The 18,402-nt window shown below is 43.1% G+C and overlaps 1 protein-coding gene across 1 annotated transcript in view; it reads right to left on the reverse strand.

The window, feature by feature from the left end:
• The window catches only part of LOC139761818 (ras GTPase-activating protein 3-like), a 115,842-nt gene that overhangs the window by 51,075 nt on the left and 46,365 nt on the right, over window positions 1-18,402 (reverse strand). The gene's annotated exons all lie outside the window — the stretch shown is intronic.

Consider the following 18,402-nt stretch of genomic DNA (forward strand, 5'->3'; position numbering starts at 1 on the left):
GTGTTCATTGTGGATTTTAATGAAAACATATACACTGAAAACGCAGAGATGATGACTTTGCTCATTACCACATGATTTCTTAAAACCTGTTCATCTCTAAAACAAAAATTTTGAAGGTTTGTTGAATGAGTTAAATGACAGAGTGGCAGATATAGGATGTTTTGGTCAAGGTGGTATGCGAAGTGAGAGGGTCAAGGAGAATGGTTTGGTAATCAGAGAAGAGGTAGATAAAGCTTTGCAGAAGATAAAAGCCGGCAAGGCAGCGGGTTTGGATGGTACTGAAGTGGAATTTATTAAAAAAGGGGGTGATTGTTGTTGATGACTTGTTGGTGAGGATATTCAATGTATGTATGGCTCATGGTGAAGTCCCTGAGGATTGGTGGAATGCATGCATAGTGCCATTGCACAAAGGCAAAGGGGATTAAGGCGAGTGTACAAATTACAGAGGTATAAGTTTGTTGAGTTTCTAAAATGGGAAACAGAAGAAGGAGTCACGCGGGGAGTGCTCATCCTCCTCGAAGGCTCAGATTGGGGTGCCTAAATGTGTGTGGATGTAACCAAGATGTGAAAAAAGGAGAGATAGGTAGTATGTTTGAGGAAAGGAACCTGGATGTTTTGGCTCTGAGTGAAACGAAGCTCAAGGGTAAAGGGGAAGAGTGGTTTGGGAATATCTTGGGAGTAAAGTCAGGGGTTAGTGAGAAGACAAGAGCAAGGGAAGGAGTAGAAATACTCCTGAAACAGGAGTTGTGGGAGTATGTGATAGAATGTAAGAAAGTAAATTCTCGATTAATATGGGTAAAACTGAAAGTTGATGGAGAGAGATGGGTGATTATTGGTGCATATGCACCTGGGCATGAGAAGAAAGATCATGAGAGGCAAGTGTTTTGGGAGCAGATGAATGAGTGTGTTAGTGGTTTTGATGCACGAGACCGGGTTATAGTGATGGGTGATTTGAATGCAAAGGTGAGTAATGTGGCACTTGAGGGAATAATTGGTATACATGGGGTGTTCAGTGTTGTAAATGGAAATGGTGAAGAGCTTGTAGATTTATATGCTGAAAAAGGACTGATGATTGGGAATACCTGGTTTAAAAAGCGAGATATACATAAGTATACTTATGTAAGTAGGAGAGATGGCCAGAGAGCGTTATTGGATTACGTGTTAATTGACAGGCGCGCGAAAGAGAGACTTTTGGATGTTAATGTGCTGAGAGGTGCAACTGGAGGGATGTCTGATCATTATCTTGTGGAGGCTAAGGTGAAGATATGTATGAGTTTTCAGAAAAGAAGAGTGAATGTTGGGGTAAAGAGGGTGGTGAGAGTAAGTGAGCTTGGGAAGGAGACTTGTGTGAGGAAGTACCAGGAGAGACTGAGAACAGAATGGAAAAAGGTGAGAACAATGGAAGTAAGGGGAGTGGGGGAGGAATGGGATGTATTTAGGGAATCAGTGATGGATTGCGCAAAAGATGCTTGTGGCATGAGAAGAGTGGGAGGTGGGTTGATTAGAAAGGGTAGTGAGTGGTGGGATGAAGAAGTAAGAGTATTAGTGAAAGAGAAGAGAGAGGCATTTGGACGATTTTTGCAGGGAAAAAATGATATTGAGTGGGAGATGTATAAAAGAAAGAGACAGGAGGTCAAGAGAAAGGTGCAAGAGGTGAAAAAAAGGGCAAATGAGAGTTGGGGTGAGAGAGTATCATTAAATTTTAGGGAGAATAAAAAGATGTTTTGGAAGGAGGTAAATAAAGTGAGTAAGACAAGGGAGCAAATGGGAACTTCAGTGAGGGCAATGGGGGACGAAGCCAATGGGGAGGTGATAACAAGTAGTGGTGATGTGAGAAGGAGATGGAGTGAGTATTTTGAAGGTTTGTTGAATGTGTTTGATGATAGAGTGGCAGATATAGGGTGTTTTGGTCGAGGTGGTGTGCAAAGTGAGAGGGTTAGGGAAAATGATTTGGTAAACAGAGAAGAGGTAGTAAAAGCTTTGCGGAAGATGAAAGCCGGCAAGGCAGCAGGTTTGGATGGTATTGCAGTGGAATTTATTAAAAAAGGGGGTGACTGTATTGTTGACTGGTTGGTAAGGTTATTTAATGTATGTATGACTCATGGTGAGGTGCCTGAGGACTGGCTGAATGCTTGCATAGTGCCATTGTACAAAGGCAAAGGGGATAAGAGTGAGTGCTCAAATTACAGAGGTATAAGTTTGTTGAGTATTCCTGGTAAATTATATGGGAGGGTATTGATTGAGAGGGTGAAGGCATGTACAGAGCATCAGATTGGGGAAGAGCAGTGTGGTTTCAGAAGTGGTAGAGGATGTGTGGATCAGGTGTTTGCTTTGAAGAATGTCTGTGAGAAATACTTAGAAAAGCAAATGGATTTGTATGTAGCATTTATGGATCTGGAGAAGGCATATGATAGAGTTGATAGAGATGCTCTGTGGAAGGTATTAAGAATATATGGTGTGGGAGGCAAGTTGTTAGAAGCAGTGAAAAGTTTTTATCGAGGATGTAAGGCATGTGTACGCGTAGGAAGAGAGGAAAGTGACTGGTTCTCAGTGAATGTAGGTTTGCGGCAGGGGTGTGTGATGTCTCCATGGTTGTTTAATTTGTTTATGGATGGGGTTGTTAGGGAGGTGAATGCAAGAGTTTTGGAAAGAGGGGCAAGTATGAAGTCTGTTGGGGATGAGAGAGCTTGGGAAGTGAGTCAGTTGTTGTTCGCTGATGATACAGCGCTGGTGGCTGATTCATGTGAGAAACTGCAGAAGCTGGTGACTGAGTTTGGTAAAGTGTGTGAAAGAAGAAAGTTAAGAGTAAATGTGAATAAGAGCAAGGTTATTAGGTACAGTAGGGTTGAGGGTCAAGTCAATTGGGAGGTGAGTTTGAATGGAGAAAAACTGGAGGAAGTGAAGTGTTTTAGATATCTGGGAGTGGATCTGGCAGCGGATGGAACCATGGAAGCGGAAGTGGATCATAGGGTGGGGGAGGGGGCGAAAATTCTGGGAGCCTTGAAGAATGTGTGGAAGTCGAGAACATTATCTCGGAAAGCAAAAATGGGTATGTTTGAAGGAACAGTGGTTCCAACAATGTTGTATGGTTGCGAGGCGTGGGCTATGGATAGAGTTGTGCGCAGGAGGATGGATGTGCTGGAAATGAGATGTTTGAGGACAATGTGTGGTGTGAGGTGGTTTGATCGAGTAAGTAACGTAAGGGTAAGAGAGATGTGTGGAAATAAAAAGAGCGTGGTTGAGAGAGCAGAAGAGGGTGTTTTGAAATGGTTCGGGCACATGGAGAGAATGAGTGAGGAAAGATTGACCAAGAGAATATATGTGTCGGAGGTGGAGGGAACGAGGAGAAGAGGGAGACCAAATTGGAGGTGGAAAGATGGAGTGAAAAAGATTTTGTGTGATCGGGCCTGAACATGCAGGAGGGTGAAAGGAGGGCAAGGAATAGAGTGAATTGGAGCGATGTGGTATACCGGGGTTGACGTGCTGTCAGTGGATTGAATCAAGGCATGTGAAGCGTCTGGGGTAAACCATGGAAAGCTGTGTAGGTATGTATATTTGCGTGTGTGGACGTATGTATATACATGTGTATGGGGGTGGGTTGGGCCATTTCTTTCGTCTGTTTCCTTGCGCTACCTCGCAAACGCGGGAGACAGCGACAAAGCAAAAAAAAAAGAAAAAAAAAAAGTTTGTTGAGTATTCTTGGGAAATTATATGTGAGGGTATTGATTGAGAGGGTGAAAGCATGTACAGAGCATCAGATTGAGGAAAAGCAGTGTAGTTTCAGAAGTGGTAGATGATGTTTGGATCAGGTGTTTGCTTTGAAGAAAGTATGTGAGAAATACTTAAAAAACAAATGGATTTGTATGTAGCATTTATGGATCTGGAGAAGGCATACGACAGAGTTGATAGAGATGCTCTGTGGAAGGTATTAAGAGTATAGGGTGTGGGAGGCAAGTTGCTAAAAGCAGTGAAAAGTTTTTATCGAGGATGTAAGGCATGGGTACGAGTAGGAAGAGAGGAAAGTGATTGGTTATCAGTGAATGTCGGTTTGCGGCAGGGGTGCATGATGTCTCCACGGGTGTTTAATTTGTTTATGGATCGGGTTTTTAGGGAAGTGAATGCAAGAGTTTTGGAGAGAGGGGCAAGTACGCAGTCTATAGGGGAAGTGAGTCAGTTGTTGTTCAGTGATGATACAGCGCTGGTGGCTGATTCGGGTGAGAAACTGCAAAAGCTGGTGACTAAGTTTGGTAAAGTGTGTGAAAGAAGAAAGTTGAGAGGAAATGTGAGTAAAAGCAAGGTTATTAGGTACAGTAGGGTTGAGGGACAAGTCAACTGGGAGGTAAGTTTGAATGGAGAAAGACTGGAGGAAGTGAAGTGTTTTAGATATCTGGGAGGGGATTTGGCAGCAGATGGAACCAAAAGTGAGTCACAGGGTGGGGGAGGGGGCAAAAGTTCTGGGAGCAATGAAAAATGTGTGGAAGGCAAGAACATTATCGTGGAAAGCAAAAATGGGTATGTTTAAAGGAACAGTGATTCCAACAATGTTATATGGTTGTGCAGAGGAGAGTGGATGTGTTGGAAAGGAGATGTTTGAGGACCATATGTGGTGTGAGGTGGTTTGATCAAGTAAGTAATGAAAGGGTAAGAGAGGTGTGTGGTAATAAAAAGAGTGTGATTGAGAGAGCAGAAGAGGGTGTATTGAAATGTCAAAGGCAGTGGGAACGAGGAGAAGTGGGAGACCAAATTGGAGGTGGAAGGATGGAATGAAAAAGATTTTGAGCAATCGGGGACGGAACATGCAGGAAGGTGAAAGGCATGCAAAGAATAGAGTGAATTGGAAAAATGTGGTATATCAGGGTCAACGTGCTGTCCTTGAACCAAGGCATGTGAAGCGTCTAGGGTAAAACATGGAAAGTTTCTGTGGGGACTGGATGTGGAAAGGAAGCTGTTGTTTTGGTGTATTATAAATGACAGCTAGAGACTGAGTGTGAACGAATGTGGCCTTTGTTGTCTTTTCCTAGTGCTACCCCACACATGTGCGGGGGGAGAGGAGTGTCGTTTCACAAGGTGATTGGGAATCCATGGTTTAAAAAGCGAGATATTCATAAGTATACGTATGTAAGTAGGAGAGATGGCCAGAGATCTTTATTGGATTATGTGTTAATTGATAGGTGTGCGAAAGAAAGACTTTTGGATGTTAATGTGCTGAGAGGTGCAACTGGAGGGATGTCTGATCATTATCTCGTGGAGGCAAAGGTGAAGATTTGTAGGGGTTTTCAGAAAAGAAAAGAGAATGTTGGGGTGAAGAGAGTGGTGAGAATAAGTGAGCTTGGGAAGGAGACTTGTGTGAGGAAGTACCAGGAGAGACTGAGTACAGAATGAAAAAAGGTGAGAACAAAGGAGGTAAGGGTAGTGGGGGAGGAATGGGATGTATTTACGGAAGCAGTGATGGCTTGTGCAAAAGATGCTTGTGGCATGAGAAGCGTGGGAGGTGGGTTGATTAGAAAGGGTAGTGAGTGGTGGGATGAAGAAGTAAGATTATTAGTGAAAGAGAAGAGAGAGGCATTTGGACGATTTTTGCAGGGAAAAAATGCAAATGAGTGGGAGATGTATAAAAGAAAGAGGCAGGAGGTCAAGAGAATGGTGCAAGAGGTGAAAAAGAGGGCAAATGAGAGTTGGGGTGAGAGAGTATCATTGAATTTTAGGGAAAATAAAAAGATGTTTTGGAAGGAGGTAAATAAAGTACGTAAGACAAGGGAGCAAAGGGGAAATTCAGTGAAGGGGGTTAATGGGGAGGTGACAACAAGTAGTGGTGATGTGAGAAGGAGATGGAGTGAGTATTTTGAAGGTTTGTTGAATGTATTTGATGATAGAGTGGCAGATATACGGTGTTTTGGTCGAGGTGGTGTGCAAAGTGAGAGGGTTAGGCAAAATGATTTGGTAAACAGAGAAGAGGTAGTAAAAGCTTTGCGGAAGATGAAAGCCGGCAAGGCAGCAGGTTTGGATGGTATTGCAGTGGAATCTATTAAAAAAGGGGTGACTGTATTGTTAACTGGTTGGTAAGGTTATTTAATGTATGTATGAGTCATGGTGAGGTGCCTGAGGATTGGCGGGAATGCTTGCATAGTGCCATTGTACAAAGGCAAAGGGGATAAATGTGAGTGCTCAAATTACAGAGGTATAAGTTTGTTGAGTATTCCCGGTAAATTATAAGGGAGGGTATTGATTGAGAGGGTGAAGGCATGTACAGAGCATCAGATTGGGGAAGAGCAGTGTGGTTTCAGAAGTGGTAGAGGATGTGTGGATCAGGTGTTTGCTTTGAAGAATGTATGTGAGAAATACTTAGAAAAACATATGGATTTGTATGTAGCATTTATGGATCTGGAGAAGGCATAAGATAGAGTTGATAGAGATGCTCTGTGGAAGGTATTAACAATATATGGTGTGGGAGGCAAGTTGTTAGAAGCAGTGAAAAGTTTTTATCGAGAATGTAAGGCATGTGTACGTGTAGGAAGAGAGGAAAGTGATTGGTTCTCAGTAAATGTAGGTTTGCGGCAGGGGTGTGTGATGTCTCCATGGTTGTTTAATTTGTTTATGGATGGGGTTGTTAGGGAGGTGAATGCAAGAGTTTTGGAAAGAGGGGCAAGTATGCAGTCTGTTGGGGATGAGAGCTTGGGAAGTGAGTCAGTTGTTGTTCGCTGATGATACAGCACTGGTGGCTGATTCATGTGAAAAACTGCAGAAGCTGGTGACTGAGTTTGGTAAAGTGTATGAAAGAAGAAAGTTAAGAGTAAATGTGAATAAGAGCAAGGTTATTAGGAACAGTAGGGTTGAGGGTCAAGTCAATTGGGAGGTAAATTTGAATGGAGAAAAACTGGAGGAATTAAAGTGTTTTAGATATCTGGGAGTGGATTTGGCAGCGGATGGACCCATGGAAGCGGAAGTGAATCGTAGGGTGGGGGAGGGGGCGAAAATTCTAGGAGCCTTAAAGAATGTTTGGAAGTCGAGAACATTGTCTAGGAAAGCAAAAATGGGTATGTTTGAAGGAATAGTGGTTCCAACAATGTTGTATGGTTGTGAGGCGTGGCCTATGGATAGAGTTGTGCACAGGAGGGTGGATGTGTTGGAAATTAGATGTTTGAGGACAATATGTGGTGTGAGGTGGTTTGATCGAGTGAGTAATGAAAGGATAAGAGAGATGTGTGGTAATAAAAAGAGTGTGGTTGAGAGAGCAGAAGAGGGTGTTTTGAAATGGTTTGGTCACATGAAGAGAATGAGTGAGGAGAGATTGACCAAGAGGATATATGTATCAGAGGTGAAGGGAACGAGGAGAAGTGGGAGACCAAATTGGAGGTGGAAAGATGGAGTGAAAAAGATTTTGAGTGATCGAGGCCTGAAAATGCAGGAGGGTGAAAGGCGTGCAAGGAATAGAGTGAATTGGAACGATGTGGTATACCGGGGTCGAAGTGCTGTCAATGGATTGAACCAGGGAATGTGAAGCGTCTGGGGTAAACCATGGAAATTTCTGTGGGGCCTGGATGTGGAAAGGGAGCTGTGGTTTCGGTGCATTATTACATGAGAGCTAGAGACTGAGTGTGAGCGAATGGGGCCTTTGTTGTCTTTTCCAAGCGGTACCTCGCACACATGAGGGAGGAGGGGGTTGTTATTCCATGTGTGGCGAGGTGGCGATGGGAATGAATAAGGGCAGACAGTATGAATTATGTACATGTATAAATATGTATATGTCTGTGTATGTATATATATGTATACATTGAGATGTATAGGTATGTATATGTGCGTGTGTGGACGTGTATGTATATACATGTGTATGAGGGTGGGTTGGGCTATTCTTTCGTCTGTTTCCTTGCACTACCTTGCTAACGCAGGAGACAGCGATAAAGTATAATAAGATAAATGAATAGATAAATAGATGAATATAATGATTATATTTATTTATTATATTTTATTTATTATTATGCTTTGTTGCTGTCTCCCACGTTAGCGAGGTAGCGCAAGGAAACAGACGAAAGAATGGCCCAACCCACCCACATACACTTGTATATACATACACGTCCACACATGTAAATATACATACCTATACATCTCAATGTATACATATATATACACACACAGACATATACATATATACACATGTACATAATTCGTACTGTCTGCCCTTATTCATTCCCATTGCCACCCCGCCACACATGAAATGACAACCCCTTTCCCCCCATGTGCGGGAGGAAGAGCTAGGAAAGACAACAAAGGCCACATTCATTCACACTCAGTCTCTAGCTGTCATGTATAATGGACTGAAACCACAGCTCCCTTTCCACATTCAGGCCTCACAGAACTTTCCATGGTTTACCCCAGATGCTTCCAACACAGTCGCCCTCCTCCGCAAAACCCTATCTATATCCCATGCCTCGCAACCAAATGAATTGGGAGGTAAGTTTGAATGGAGAAAAACTGGAAGAAGTAAAGTGTTTTAGATATCCAGGAGTGGATCTGGCAGCGGATGGACCCATGGAAGCGGAAGTGAATCATAGGGTGGGGGAGGGGGCGAAAATCCTGGGAGCCTTGAAGAAATGCTTGGAAGCCGAGAACATTATCTCGGAAAGCAAAAATGGGTATGTTTGAAGGAATAGTGGTTCCAACAATGTTGTATGGTTGCGAGGCGTAGGCTATGGACAGAGTTGTGCGCAGGAGGGTGGATGTGCTGGAAATGAGATGTTTGAGGACAATATATGGTGTGAGGTGGTTTGATCGAGTAAGTAATGTAAGGGTAAGAGAGATGTGTGGAAATAAAAAGAGCGTGGTTGAGAGAGCAGAAGAGGGTGTTTTGAAATGGTTTGGGCACATGGAGAGAATGAGTGAGGAAAGATTGACCAAGAGGATATATGTGTCGGAGGTGGAGGGAACGAGAAGTGGAAGACCAAATTGGAGGTGGAAAGGTGGAGTGAAAAAGATTTTGAGTGATTGGGGCCTGAACATGCAGGAGGGTGAAAGGCGGGCAAGGAATAGAGTGAAATGGATCGATGTGGTATACTTGGGTCAACGTGCTGGCAATGGATTGAATCAGGGCATGTGAAGCGTCTGGGGTAAACCATGGTAAGTTCTGTGGGGCCTGGATGTGGAAAGGGAGCTGTGGTTTCGGGCATTACTACATGACAGCTAGAGACTGAGTGTGAACGAATGGGGCCTTTTGTTGTCTTTTCCTAGCGCAACCTCGCACACATGAGGGGGGGAGGGGGATGTTATTCCATGTGTGGTGAGGTGGCGATGGGAATAAATAAAGGCAGACAGTATGAATTATGTACATGTGTATATATGTATATGTCTGTGTGTGTATATATATATGTGTACATTGAGATGTATAGGTATGTATATTTGCGTGTGTGGACGTGTATGCATATACATGTGTATGGGGGTAGGTTTGGCCATTTCTTTCGTCTCTTTCCTTGCGCTACCTCGCAAACGCGGGAGACAGTGACAAAGCAAAATAAAAAAAAATTATATATATATATATATATATATATATATATATATATATATATATATATATATATATATATATATGGGAGGGTATTGATTGAGAGGGTGAAGGCATGTACAGAGCATCAGATTGGGGAAGAGCAGTGTGGTTTCAGAAGTGGTAGAGGATGTGTGGATCAGGTGTTTGCTTTGAAGAATGTATGTGAGAAATACTTAGAAAAGCAAATGGATTTGTATGTAGCATTTATGGATCTGGGGAAGGCATATGATAGAGTTGATAGAGATGCTCTGTGGAAGGTATTAAGAATATATGGTGTGGGAGGCAAGTTGTTAGAAGCAGTGAAAAGTTTTTATCAAGGATGTAAGGCATGTGTACGTGTAGGAAGAGAGGAAAGTGATTGGTTCTCAGTGAATGTAGGTTTGCGGCAGGGGTGTGTGATGTCTCCATGGTTGTTTAATTTGTTTATGGATGGGGTTGTTAGGGAGGTGAATGCAAGAGTTTTGGAAAGAGGGGCAAGTATGAAGTCTGTTGGGGATGAGAGAGCTTGGGAAGTGAGTCAGTTGTTGTTCGCTGATGATACAGCACTGGTGGCTGATTCATGTGAGAAACTGCAGAAGCTGGTGACTGAGTTTGGTAAAGTGTGTGAAAGAAGAAAGTTAAGAGTAAATGTGAATAAGAGCAAGGTTATTAGGAACAGTAGGGTTGAGGGTCAAGTCAATTGGGAGGTAAGTTTGAATGGAGAAAAACTGGAGGAAGTAAAGTGTTTTAGATATCTGGGAGTGGATCTGGCAGTGGATGGAACCATGGAAGCGGAAGTGGATCATAGGGTGGGGGAGGGGGCGAAAATCCTGGGAGCCTTGAAGAATGTGTGGAAGTCAAGAACATTATCTCGGAAAGCAAAAATGGGTATGTTTGAAGGAATAGTGGTTCCAACAATGTTGTATGGTTGCGAGGCGTGGGCTATGGATAGAGATGTGTGCAGGAGGATGGATGTGCTGGAAATGAGAGGTTTGAGGACAATGTGTGGTGTGAGGTGGTTTGATCGAGTAAGTAACGTAAGGGTAAGAGAGATGTGTGGAAATAAAGAGAGCGTGGTTGAGAGAGCAGAAGAGGGTGTTTTGAAATGGTTTGGGCACATGGAGAGAATGAGTGAGGAAAGATTGTCCAAGAGGATATATGTGTCGGAGGTGGAGGGAACGAGGAGAAGTGGGAGACCAAACTGGAGGTGGAAAGATGGAGTGAAAAAGATTTTGTGTGATCGGGGCCTGAACATGCAGGAGGGTGAAAGGAGGGCAAGGAATAGAGTGAAGTGGAGCAATGTGGTATACCGGGGTTGACGTGCTGTCAGTGGATTGAATCAGGGCATGTGAAGCGTCTGGGGTAAACCATGGAAAGCTGTGTAGGTATGTATATTTTGCGTGTGTGGACGTATGTATATACATGTGTATGGGGGTGGGTTGGGCCATTTCTTTCGTCTGTTTCCTTGCGCTACCTCGCAAACGCGGGAGACAGCGACAAAGCAAAAAAAAAATATATATATATATATATATATATATATATATATATATATATATATATATATATATATTTTTTTTTTTCTTTATTTTTTAAACTATTTGCCATTTCCCCCGTTAGCGAGGTAGCGTTAAGAACAGAGGACTGGGCCTCCTGTGGGATAGCCTCACCTGGCCTCCCTCTGTTCCTCCTTTTGGAAAATTAAAAAAAAACGAGATGGGAGAATTTCCAGCCCCCCACTCCCTCCCCTTTTAGTCGCCTTCTACGACACGCAGGGAATATGTGGATATATACATATATATCCCTGGGGATAGGGGAGAAAGAATACTTCCCAAGCATTCCTCACATGTCGTGGAAGGCGACTAAAAGGGATGGGAGCGGGGGCTAGAAACCCTCCACTCCTTGCATTTTAACTTTCTAAAAGGGTAAACAGAAGAAGGAGTCACGAAGGCTCAGATTGGGGTGTCTAAATGTGTGTGGATGTAACCACACACATTTATGGATCTGGGGAAGGCATATGATAGAGTTGATAGAGATGCTCTGTGGAAGGTATTAAGAATATATGGTGTGGGAGGCAAGTTGTTAGAAGCAGTGAAAAGTTTTTATCAAGGATGTAAGGCATGTGTACGTGTAGGAAGAGAGGAAAGTGATTGGTTCTCAGTGAATGTAGGTTTGCGGCAGGGGTGTGTGATGTCTCCATGGTTGTTTAATAAAAAAGGAGAGATACGTAGTATGTTTCAGGAAAGGAACATGGATGTTCTGGCTCTGAGTGAAACGAAGCTCAAGGGTAAAGTCAGGGGTTAGTGAGAGGACAAGAGCAAAGGAAGGAGTAGCACTACTCCTGAATCAGGAGTGGTAGGAGTATGTGATAGAGTGTAAGAAAGTAAACTCTAGATTGATATAGGTAAAACTGAAAGTGGATGGAGAGAGATGGGTGATTATTGGTGCATATGCACCTGGGCATGAGAAGAAAGATCATGAGAGGCAAGTGTTTAGGGAGCAGCCGAGTGAGTGTGTTAGTAGTTTTGATGCACAAGACCAGGTTATAGTGATGGGTGATTTGAATGCAAAGGTGAGTAATGTGGCAGTTGAGGGAAAAATTGGTGTACATGGGGTGTTAAGTGTTGTAAATGGAAATGGTGAGGAGCTTGTAGGTTTATGTGCTGAAAAAGGACTGGTGATTGGGAATACCTGGTTTAAAAAGAGAGATATGCATAAGTATACGTAAGTAGGAGAGATGGACAGAGATCGTTATTGGATTACGTGTTAATTGATAGGCATGCAAAAGAGAGACTTTTGGATGTTAATGTGCTAAGAGGTGCAACTGGAGGGATGTCTGATCATTATCTTCTGGAGGTGAAAGTGAAGATTTGTAGAGATTTTCAGAAAAGAAGAGAGAACATTGGGGTGAAGAGAGTGGTGAGAATAAGTGATCTTGGGAAGGAGAACTGTGTGAGGAAGTACTAGGAGAGAATGAGTACAGAATGGAAAAAGGTGAGAACAAAGGACGTAGGGGGATTGGGGGAGGAATGGGATGTATTTAGTGAAGCAGTGATGTCTTCCGCAAAAGATGCTTGTGGCATGAGAAGTGTGGGAGGTGGACAGATTAGAAAGGGTAGTGAGTGGTGGGATGAAGAAGTAAGATTATTAGCGAAAGAGAAGAGAGAGGCATTTGGACGATTTTTGCAGGGAAAAAATGCAAATGAGTGGGAGATGTATAAAAGAAAGAGGCAGGAGGTCAAGAGAAAGGTGCAAGAGGTGAAAAAGAGGGCAAATGAGAGTTGGGGTGAGAGAGTATCATTAAATTTTAGGGAGAATAAAAAGATGGTTGGGAAGAAGGTAAATACTGTGCATAAGACAAGGGAACAAATGGGAACATCAGTGAAGGGGGCTAATGGGGAGGTGATAACAAGTAGTGGTGATGTGAGAAGGAGATGGAGTGAGTATTTTGAAGTTTGTTGAATGCGTTTGATGATATAGTGGCAGTTATAGGGTGTTTTTCTCGAGGTGGTGTGCAAAGTGAGAGGGTTAGGGAAAATGATTTGGTAAACAGAGAAGAGGTAGTAAAAGCTTTGCAGAAGATGAAAGCCAGCAAGGCAGCAGGTTTGGATGGTATTGCAGTGGAATCTATTAAAAAAGGGGGTGACTGTATTGTTGACTTGTTGGTAAGGTTATTTAATGTATGCATGACCCATGGTGAGGTGCCTGAGGATTGGTTAAATGCTTGCATAATGCCATTGCACAAAGGCAAAGGGGATAAAAGTGAGTGTTCAAATTACAGAGTTATAAGTTTGTTGAGTGTTCCTGGGAAATTATATGAAAGGGTATTGATTGAGAGGGTGAAGGCATGTACAGAGCATCAGATTGGGGAAGAGCAGTGTGGTTTCAGAAGTGGTAGAGGATGTGTGAATCAGGTGTTTGCTTTGAAGAATGCATGTGAGAAATACTTAGAAAAGCAAGAGGATCTGTATGGAGCATTTATGGATCTGGAGAAGGCATATTATATGAGTTGATAGAGATGGTCTGTGGAAGGTATTAAGAATATATGGTGTGGGAGGTAAGTTGTTAGAAGCAGTGAAACGTTTTCATCGAGGATGTAAGGCATGTGTACATGTAGGAAGAGAGGAAAGCGATTGGTTCTCAGTGAATGTTGGTTTGCGGCATGTGCGTGATGTTTCCATGGTTGTTTAATTAGTTTATGGATGGGGTTGTTAGGGAGGTGAATGCAAGAGTTTTGGAAAAAGTGTCAAGTATGCAGTCTGTTGTGGATGAGAGAGCTTGGGAAGTGAGTCAGTTGTTCTTCGCTGATGATACAGCGCTGGTGGCTGATTTAGGTGAGAAACTGCAGAAGCTGGTGACTGAGTTTGGTAAAGTGTGTGAGAGAAGAAAGCTGAGAGGAAATGTGAATAATAGCAAGGTTATTGGGTACAGTAGGGTTGAGGGACAAGTCAATTGGGAGGTAAGTTTCAATGGAGAAAAACTGGGGGAAGTGAAGTGTTTTAAATATCTGGGAGTGGCTTTGGCAGCGGATGGAACCGTGGAAGTGGAAGTGAATCATAGGGTGAGGGAGTGGGCGAAAGTTCTGGGAGCACTGAAAAATGTGTGGAAGTCGAGAACGTTATCTTGGTAAGCAAAAATGGGTAAGTTTGAATTAATAGTGGTTCCAACAATGTTGTATGGTTGCGAGGCATGGGCTATGGATAGAGTTGTGCGCAGGAGGGTGGATGTGCTGGAAATGAGATGTTTGAGGACAATGTGTGGTGTGAGGTGGTTTGATCGAGTAAGTAATGTAAGGGTAAGAGAGATGTGTGGAAATAAAAAGAGCGTGGTTGAGAGAGCAGAAGAGGGTGTTTTGAAATGGTTTGGGCACATGGAGAGAATGAATGAGGAAAGATTGACCAAGAGGATATATGTGTCGGAGGTGGAGGGAACGAGGAGAAGTGGGAGACCAAATTGGAGGTGGAAAGATGGAGTGAAAAAGATTTTGAGTGATCGGGGCCTGAACATGCAGGAGGGTGAAAGGCAGGCAAGGAATAGAATGAATTGGATCGATGTCGTATACCAGGGTTGACGTGCCGTCAGTGGATTGAATCAGGGCATGTGAAGCGTCTGGGGTAAACCATGGAAAGCTGTGTAGGTATGTATATTTGCGTGTGTGGACGTATGTATATACATGTGTATGGGGGTGGGTTGGGCCATTTCTTTCATCTGTTTCCTTGCGCTACCTCGCAAACGCGGGAGACAGCAAAAATATATATATATATATATATATATATATATATATATATATATATATATATATATATCTTTCTTTCTTTCATACTATTCGCCATTTCCCGCGATAGCGAGGTAGCGTTAAGAACAGAGGACTGGGCCTTTGAGGGAATATTCTCACCTGACCCACTTCTCTGTTACTTCTTTTGGAAAAAAAAAAAAAGAAAAATGAGAGGGGAGGATTTCCAGCCCCCCGCTCCCTTCCCTTTTAGTCGCCTTCTACGACACGCAGGGAATACGTGGGAAGTATTCTTTCTCCCCTATCCCCAGGGATACATATATATATATATATATATATATATATATATATATATATTATACCTGGGGATAGGGGACAAAGAACACTTCCCACGTATTCCCTGCATGTCGTAGAAGGCGACTAAAAGGGGAGAGAGCGGGGGGCTGGAAATCCTCCCCTCTCATTTTTTTTTTTTTTAATTTTCCAAAAGAAGGAACAGAGGGGGCCAGGTGAGGATATTCCAAAAAAGGCCCAGTCCTCTGTTCTTAACGCTACCTCGCTAATGCGGGAAATGGCGAATAGTTTAAAGAAAAAAAAAAAAAAAAAAATATATATATATATATATATATATATATATATATATATATATATATATATATATACGTTGAGATGTATAGGTATGTATATTTGCATGTGTGGGCGTGTATGTATATACATTTCTATGTAGATGGGTTGGGCCATTCTTTCATCTGCTTTCTTGTGCTACCTCACTAACGCGGGAGACAGCGACAGAGTATAATAAATAATTCTTTTTTTTTTTTCTTTGGTTTGTTGCTGTCTCCCGCATTTGCGAGGTAGCGCAGGAAACAGACGAAAGAAATGGCCTAACCCACCCCCATACACATGTATATACATACGTCCACACACGCAAATATACATACCTACACAGCTTTCCATGGTTTACCCCAGACACTTCACATGCCCTGATTCAATCCACTGACAGCACGTCAACCCCGGTATACCACATCGATCCAATTCACTCTATTCCTTGCCCTCCTTTCACCCTCCTGCATGTTCAGGCCCCGATCACACAAAATTTTTTCACTCCATCTTTCCACCTAAAATTTGGTCTCCCACTTCTCCTCGTTCCCTCCACCTCCGACACATATATCCTCTTGGTCAATCTTTCCTCACTCATTCTCTCCATGTGCCCAAACCATTTCAAAACACCCTCTTCTGCTCTCTCAACCATGCTCTTTTTATTTCCACACATCTCTCTTACCCTTACGTTACTTACTCGATCAAACCACCTCACACCACACATTGTCCTCAAACATCTCATTTCCAGCACATCCATCCTCCTGCGCACAACTCTATCCATAGCCCACGCCTCGCAACCATACAACATTGTTGGAACCACTATTCCTTCAAACATACCCATTTTTGCTTTCCGAGATAATGTTCTTGACTTCCACACATTCTTCAAGGCTCCCGGGATTTTCGCCCCCTCCCCCCACCCTATGATCCACTTCCGCTTCCATGGTTCCATCCACTGCCAGATCCACTATATATATATTCTATATATCTTTCTTTCTTTATTTTAAACTATTCGCCATTTCCCGCGTTTGTGAGGTAGCGTTAAGAACAGAGGACTGGGCCTTTTTTGGAATATCCTCACCTGGCCCCCTCTGTTCCTTCTTTTGGAAAATTAAAAAAAAAAACGAGAGGGGAGGATTTCCAGCCCCCCGCTCCCTCCCCTTTTAGTCGCCTTCTACGACACGCAGGGAGTACGTGGGAAGTATTCTTAATCCCCTATCCCTAGGGATAATGTTCTATATATATCTATTCTCTATATATTCTATCTATTCATTATACTTTGTCGCTGTCTCCTGCGTTAGCGAGGTAGCACAAGGAAACAGACAAAAGAAAGGCCCAACCCACACACGTACACATGTATATACATACATGTCCACACACGCAAATATACATACTTATACATTTCAACGTATACATATATGAAGAATGTGTGGAAGTCGAGAACATTATCTCGGAAAGCAAAAATGGGTATGTTTGAAGGAATAGTGGTTCCAACAATGTTGTATGGTTGCGAGGCGTGGGCTATGGATAGAGTTGTGCGCAGGAGGATGGATGTGCTGGAAATGAGATGTTTGAGGACAATGTGTGGTGTGAGGTGGTTTGATCGAGTGAGCAACGTAAGGGTAAGAGAGATGTGTGGAAATAAAAAGAGCGTGGTTGAGAGAGCAGAAGAGGGTGTTTTGAAGTGGTTTGGGCATATGGAGAGGATGAGTGAGGAAAGATTGACCAAGAGGATATATGTGTCGGAGGTGGAGGGAACAAGGAGAAGAGGGAGACCAAATTGGAGGTGGAAAGATGGAGTGAAAAAGATTTTGTGTGATAGGGGCCTGAACATGCAGGAGGGTGAAAGGAGGGCAAGGAATAGAGTGAATTGGAGCGATGTGGTATACCGGGGTTGACGTGCTGTCAGTGGATTGAATCAAGGCATGTGAAGCGTCTGGGGTAAACCATGGAAAGCTGTGTAGGTATGGATATTTGCGTGTGTGGGCGTATGTATATACATGTGTATGGGGGGGGGTTGGGCCATTTCTTTCGTCTGTTTCCTTGCGCTACCTCGCAAACGCGGGAGACAGCGACAAAGTATAATAAAATAAATAATATATAACATACACAGGTATATACATATATACACATGTACATAATTCATACTTGCTGCCCTTATTCATTCCCGTCACCACCCCGCCACAAACGAAATAACAACCCCCTTCCCCCGCATGCGCGTGAGGTAGTGCTAGGAAAAGACAACAAAGGCCACATTCGTTCACACTCAATCTCTAGCTGCCATGTATAATGCACCAAAACCATAGCTCCCTTTCCACATCCAGGCCCCACAAAACTTTCCATGGCCTACCCTAGATGCTTCACATGCCCTGGTTCAATCCATTGACAGCACCTCAACCCCAGTATACTACATCATGTCAATTCACTCTATTCCTTGCACGCCTTTCACCCTCCTGTATGTTTAGGCCCCGATCACTCAAAAGCTTCACTCCATCCTTCCACCTCCATTTGGTCTACCACTTCTCCTCGTTCCCTCCACCTCTGACACATATATCCTCTTTTTCACTCATTCTATCCATGTGACCAAACCATTTCAAAACACCCTCTTCTGCTCTCTCAACCATGCTCTTTTTATTACCACACATCTCTCTTATCCTTTCATTACTTACTCGATCAAACCACCTCACACCACATATTGTCCTCAAACATCTAATTTCCAACACATCCACCTCCTGCGCACATCTATCTATAGCCCACGCCTCGCAACCATATAACATTGTTGGAACCACTATTCCTTCAAACACCCATTTTTGCTTTCCGAGATAGTTCTCGCCTTCCACACATTTTTCAACGCTCCAAGAACTTTCGCTCCCTCCCCCACCTGTGACTCACTTCCACTTCCATGGTTCCATCCACTGCCAAATCCACTCCCACATATCTAAAACACTTCACTTCCTCCAGTTTTTCTCTATTTAAACTTACCTCACAATTGACTTGTCCCTCAACCCTACTGTACCTAATAACCTTGCTCTTATTCACATTCACTCTTAGCTTTCTTCTT

Source organism: Panulirus ornatus, chromosome 3 (genome assembly GCF_036320965.1).
Source record: "Panulirus ornatus isolate Po-2019 chromosome 3, ASM3632096v1, whole genome shotgun sequence".
Lineage (NCBI taxonomy): Eukaryota > Metazoa > Arthropoda > Malacostraca > Decapoda > Palinuridae > Panulirus > Panulirus ornatus.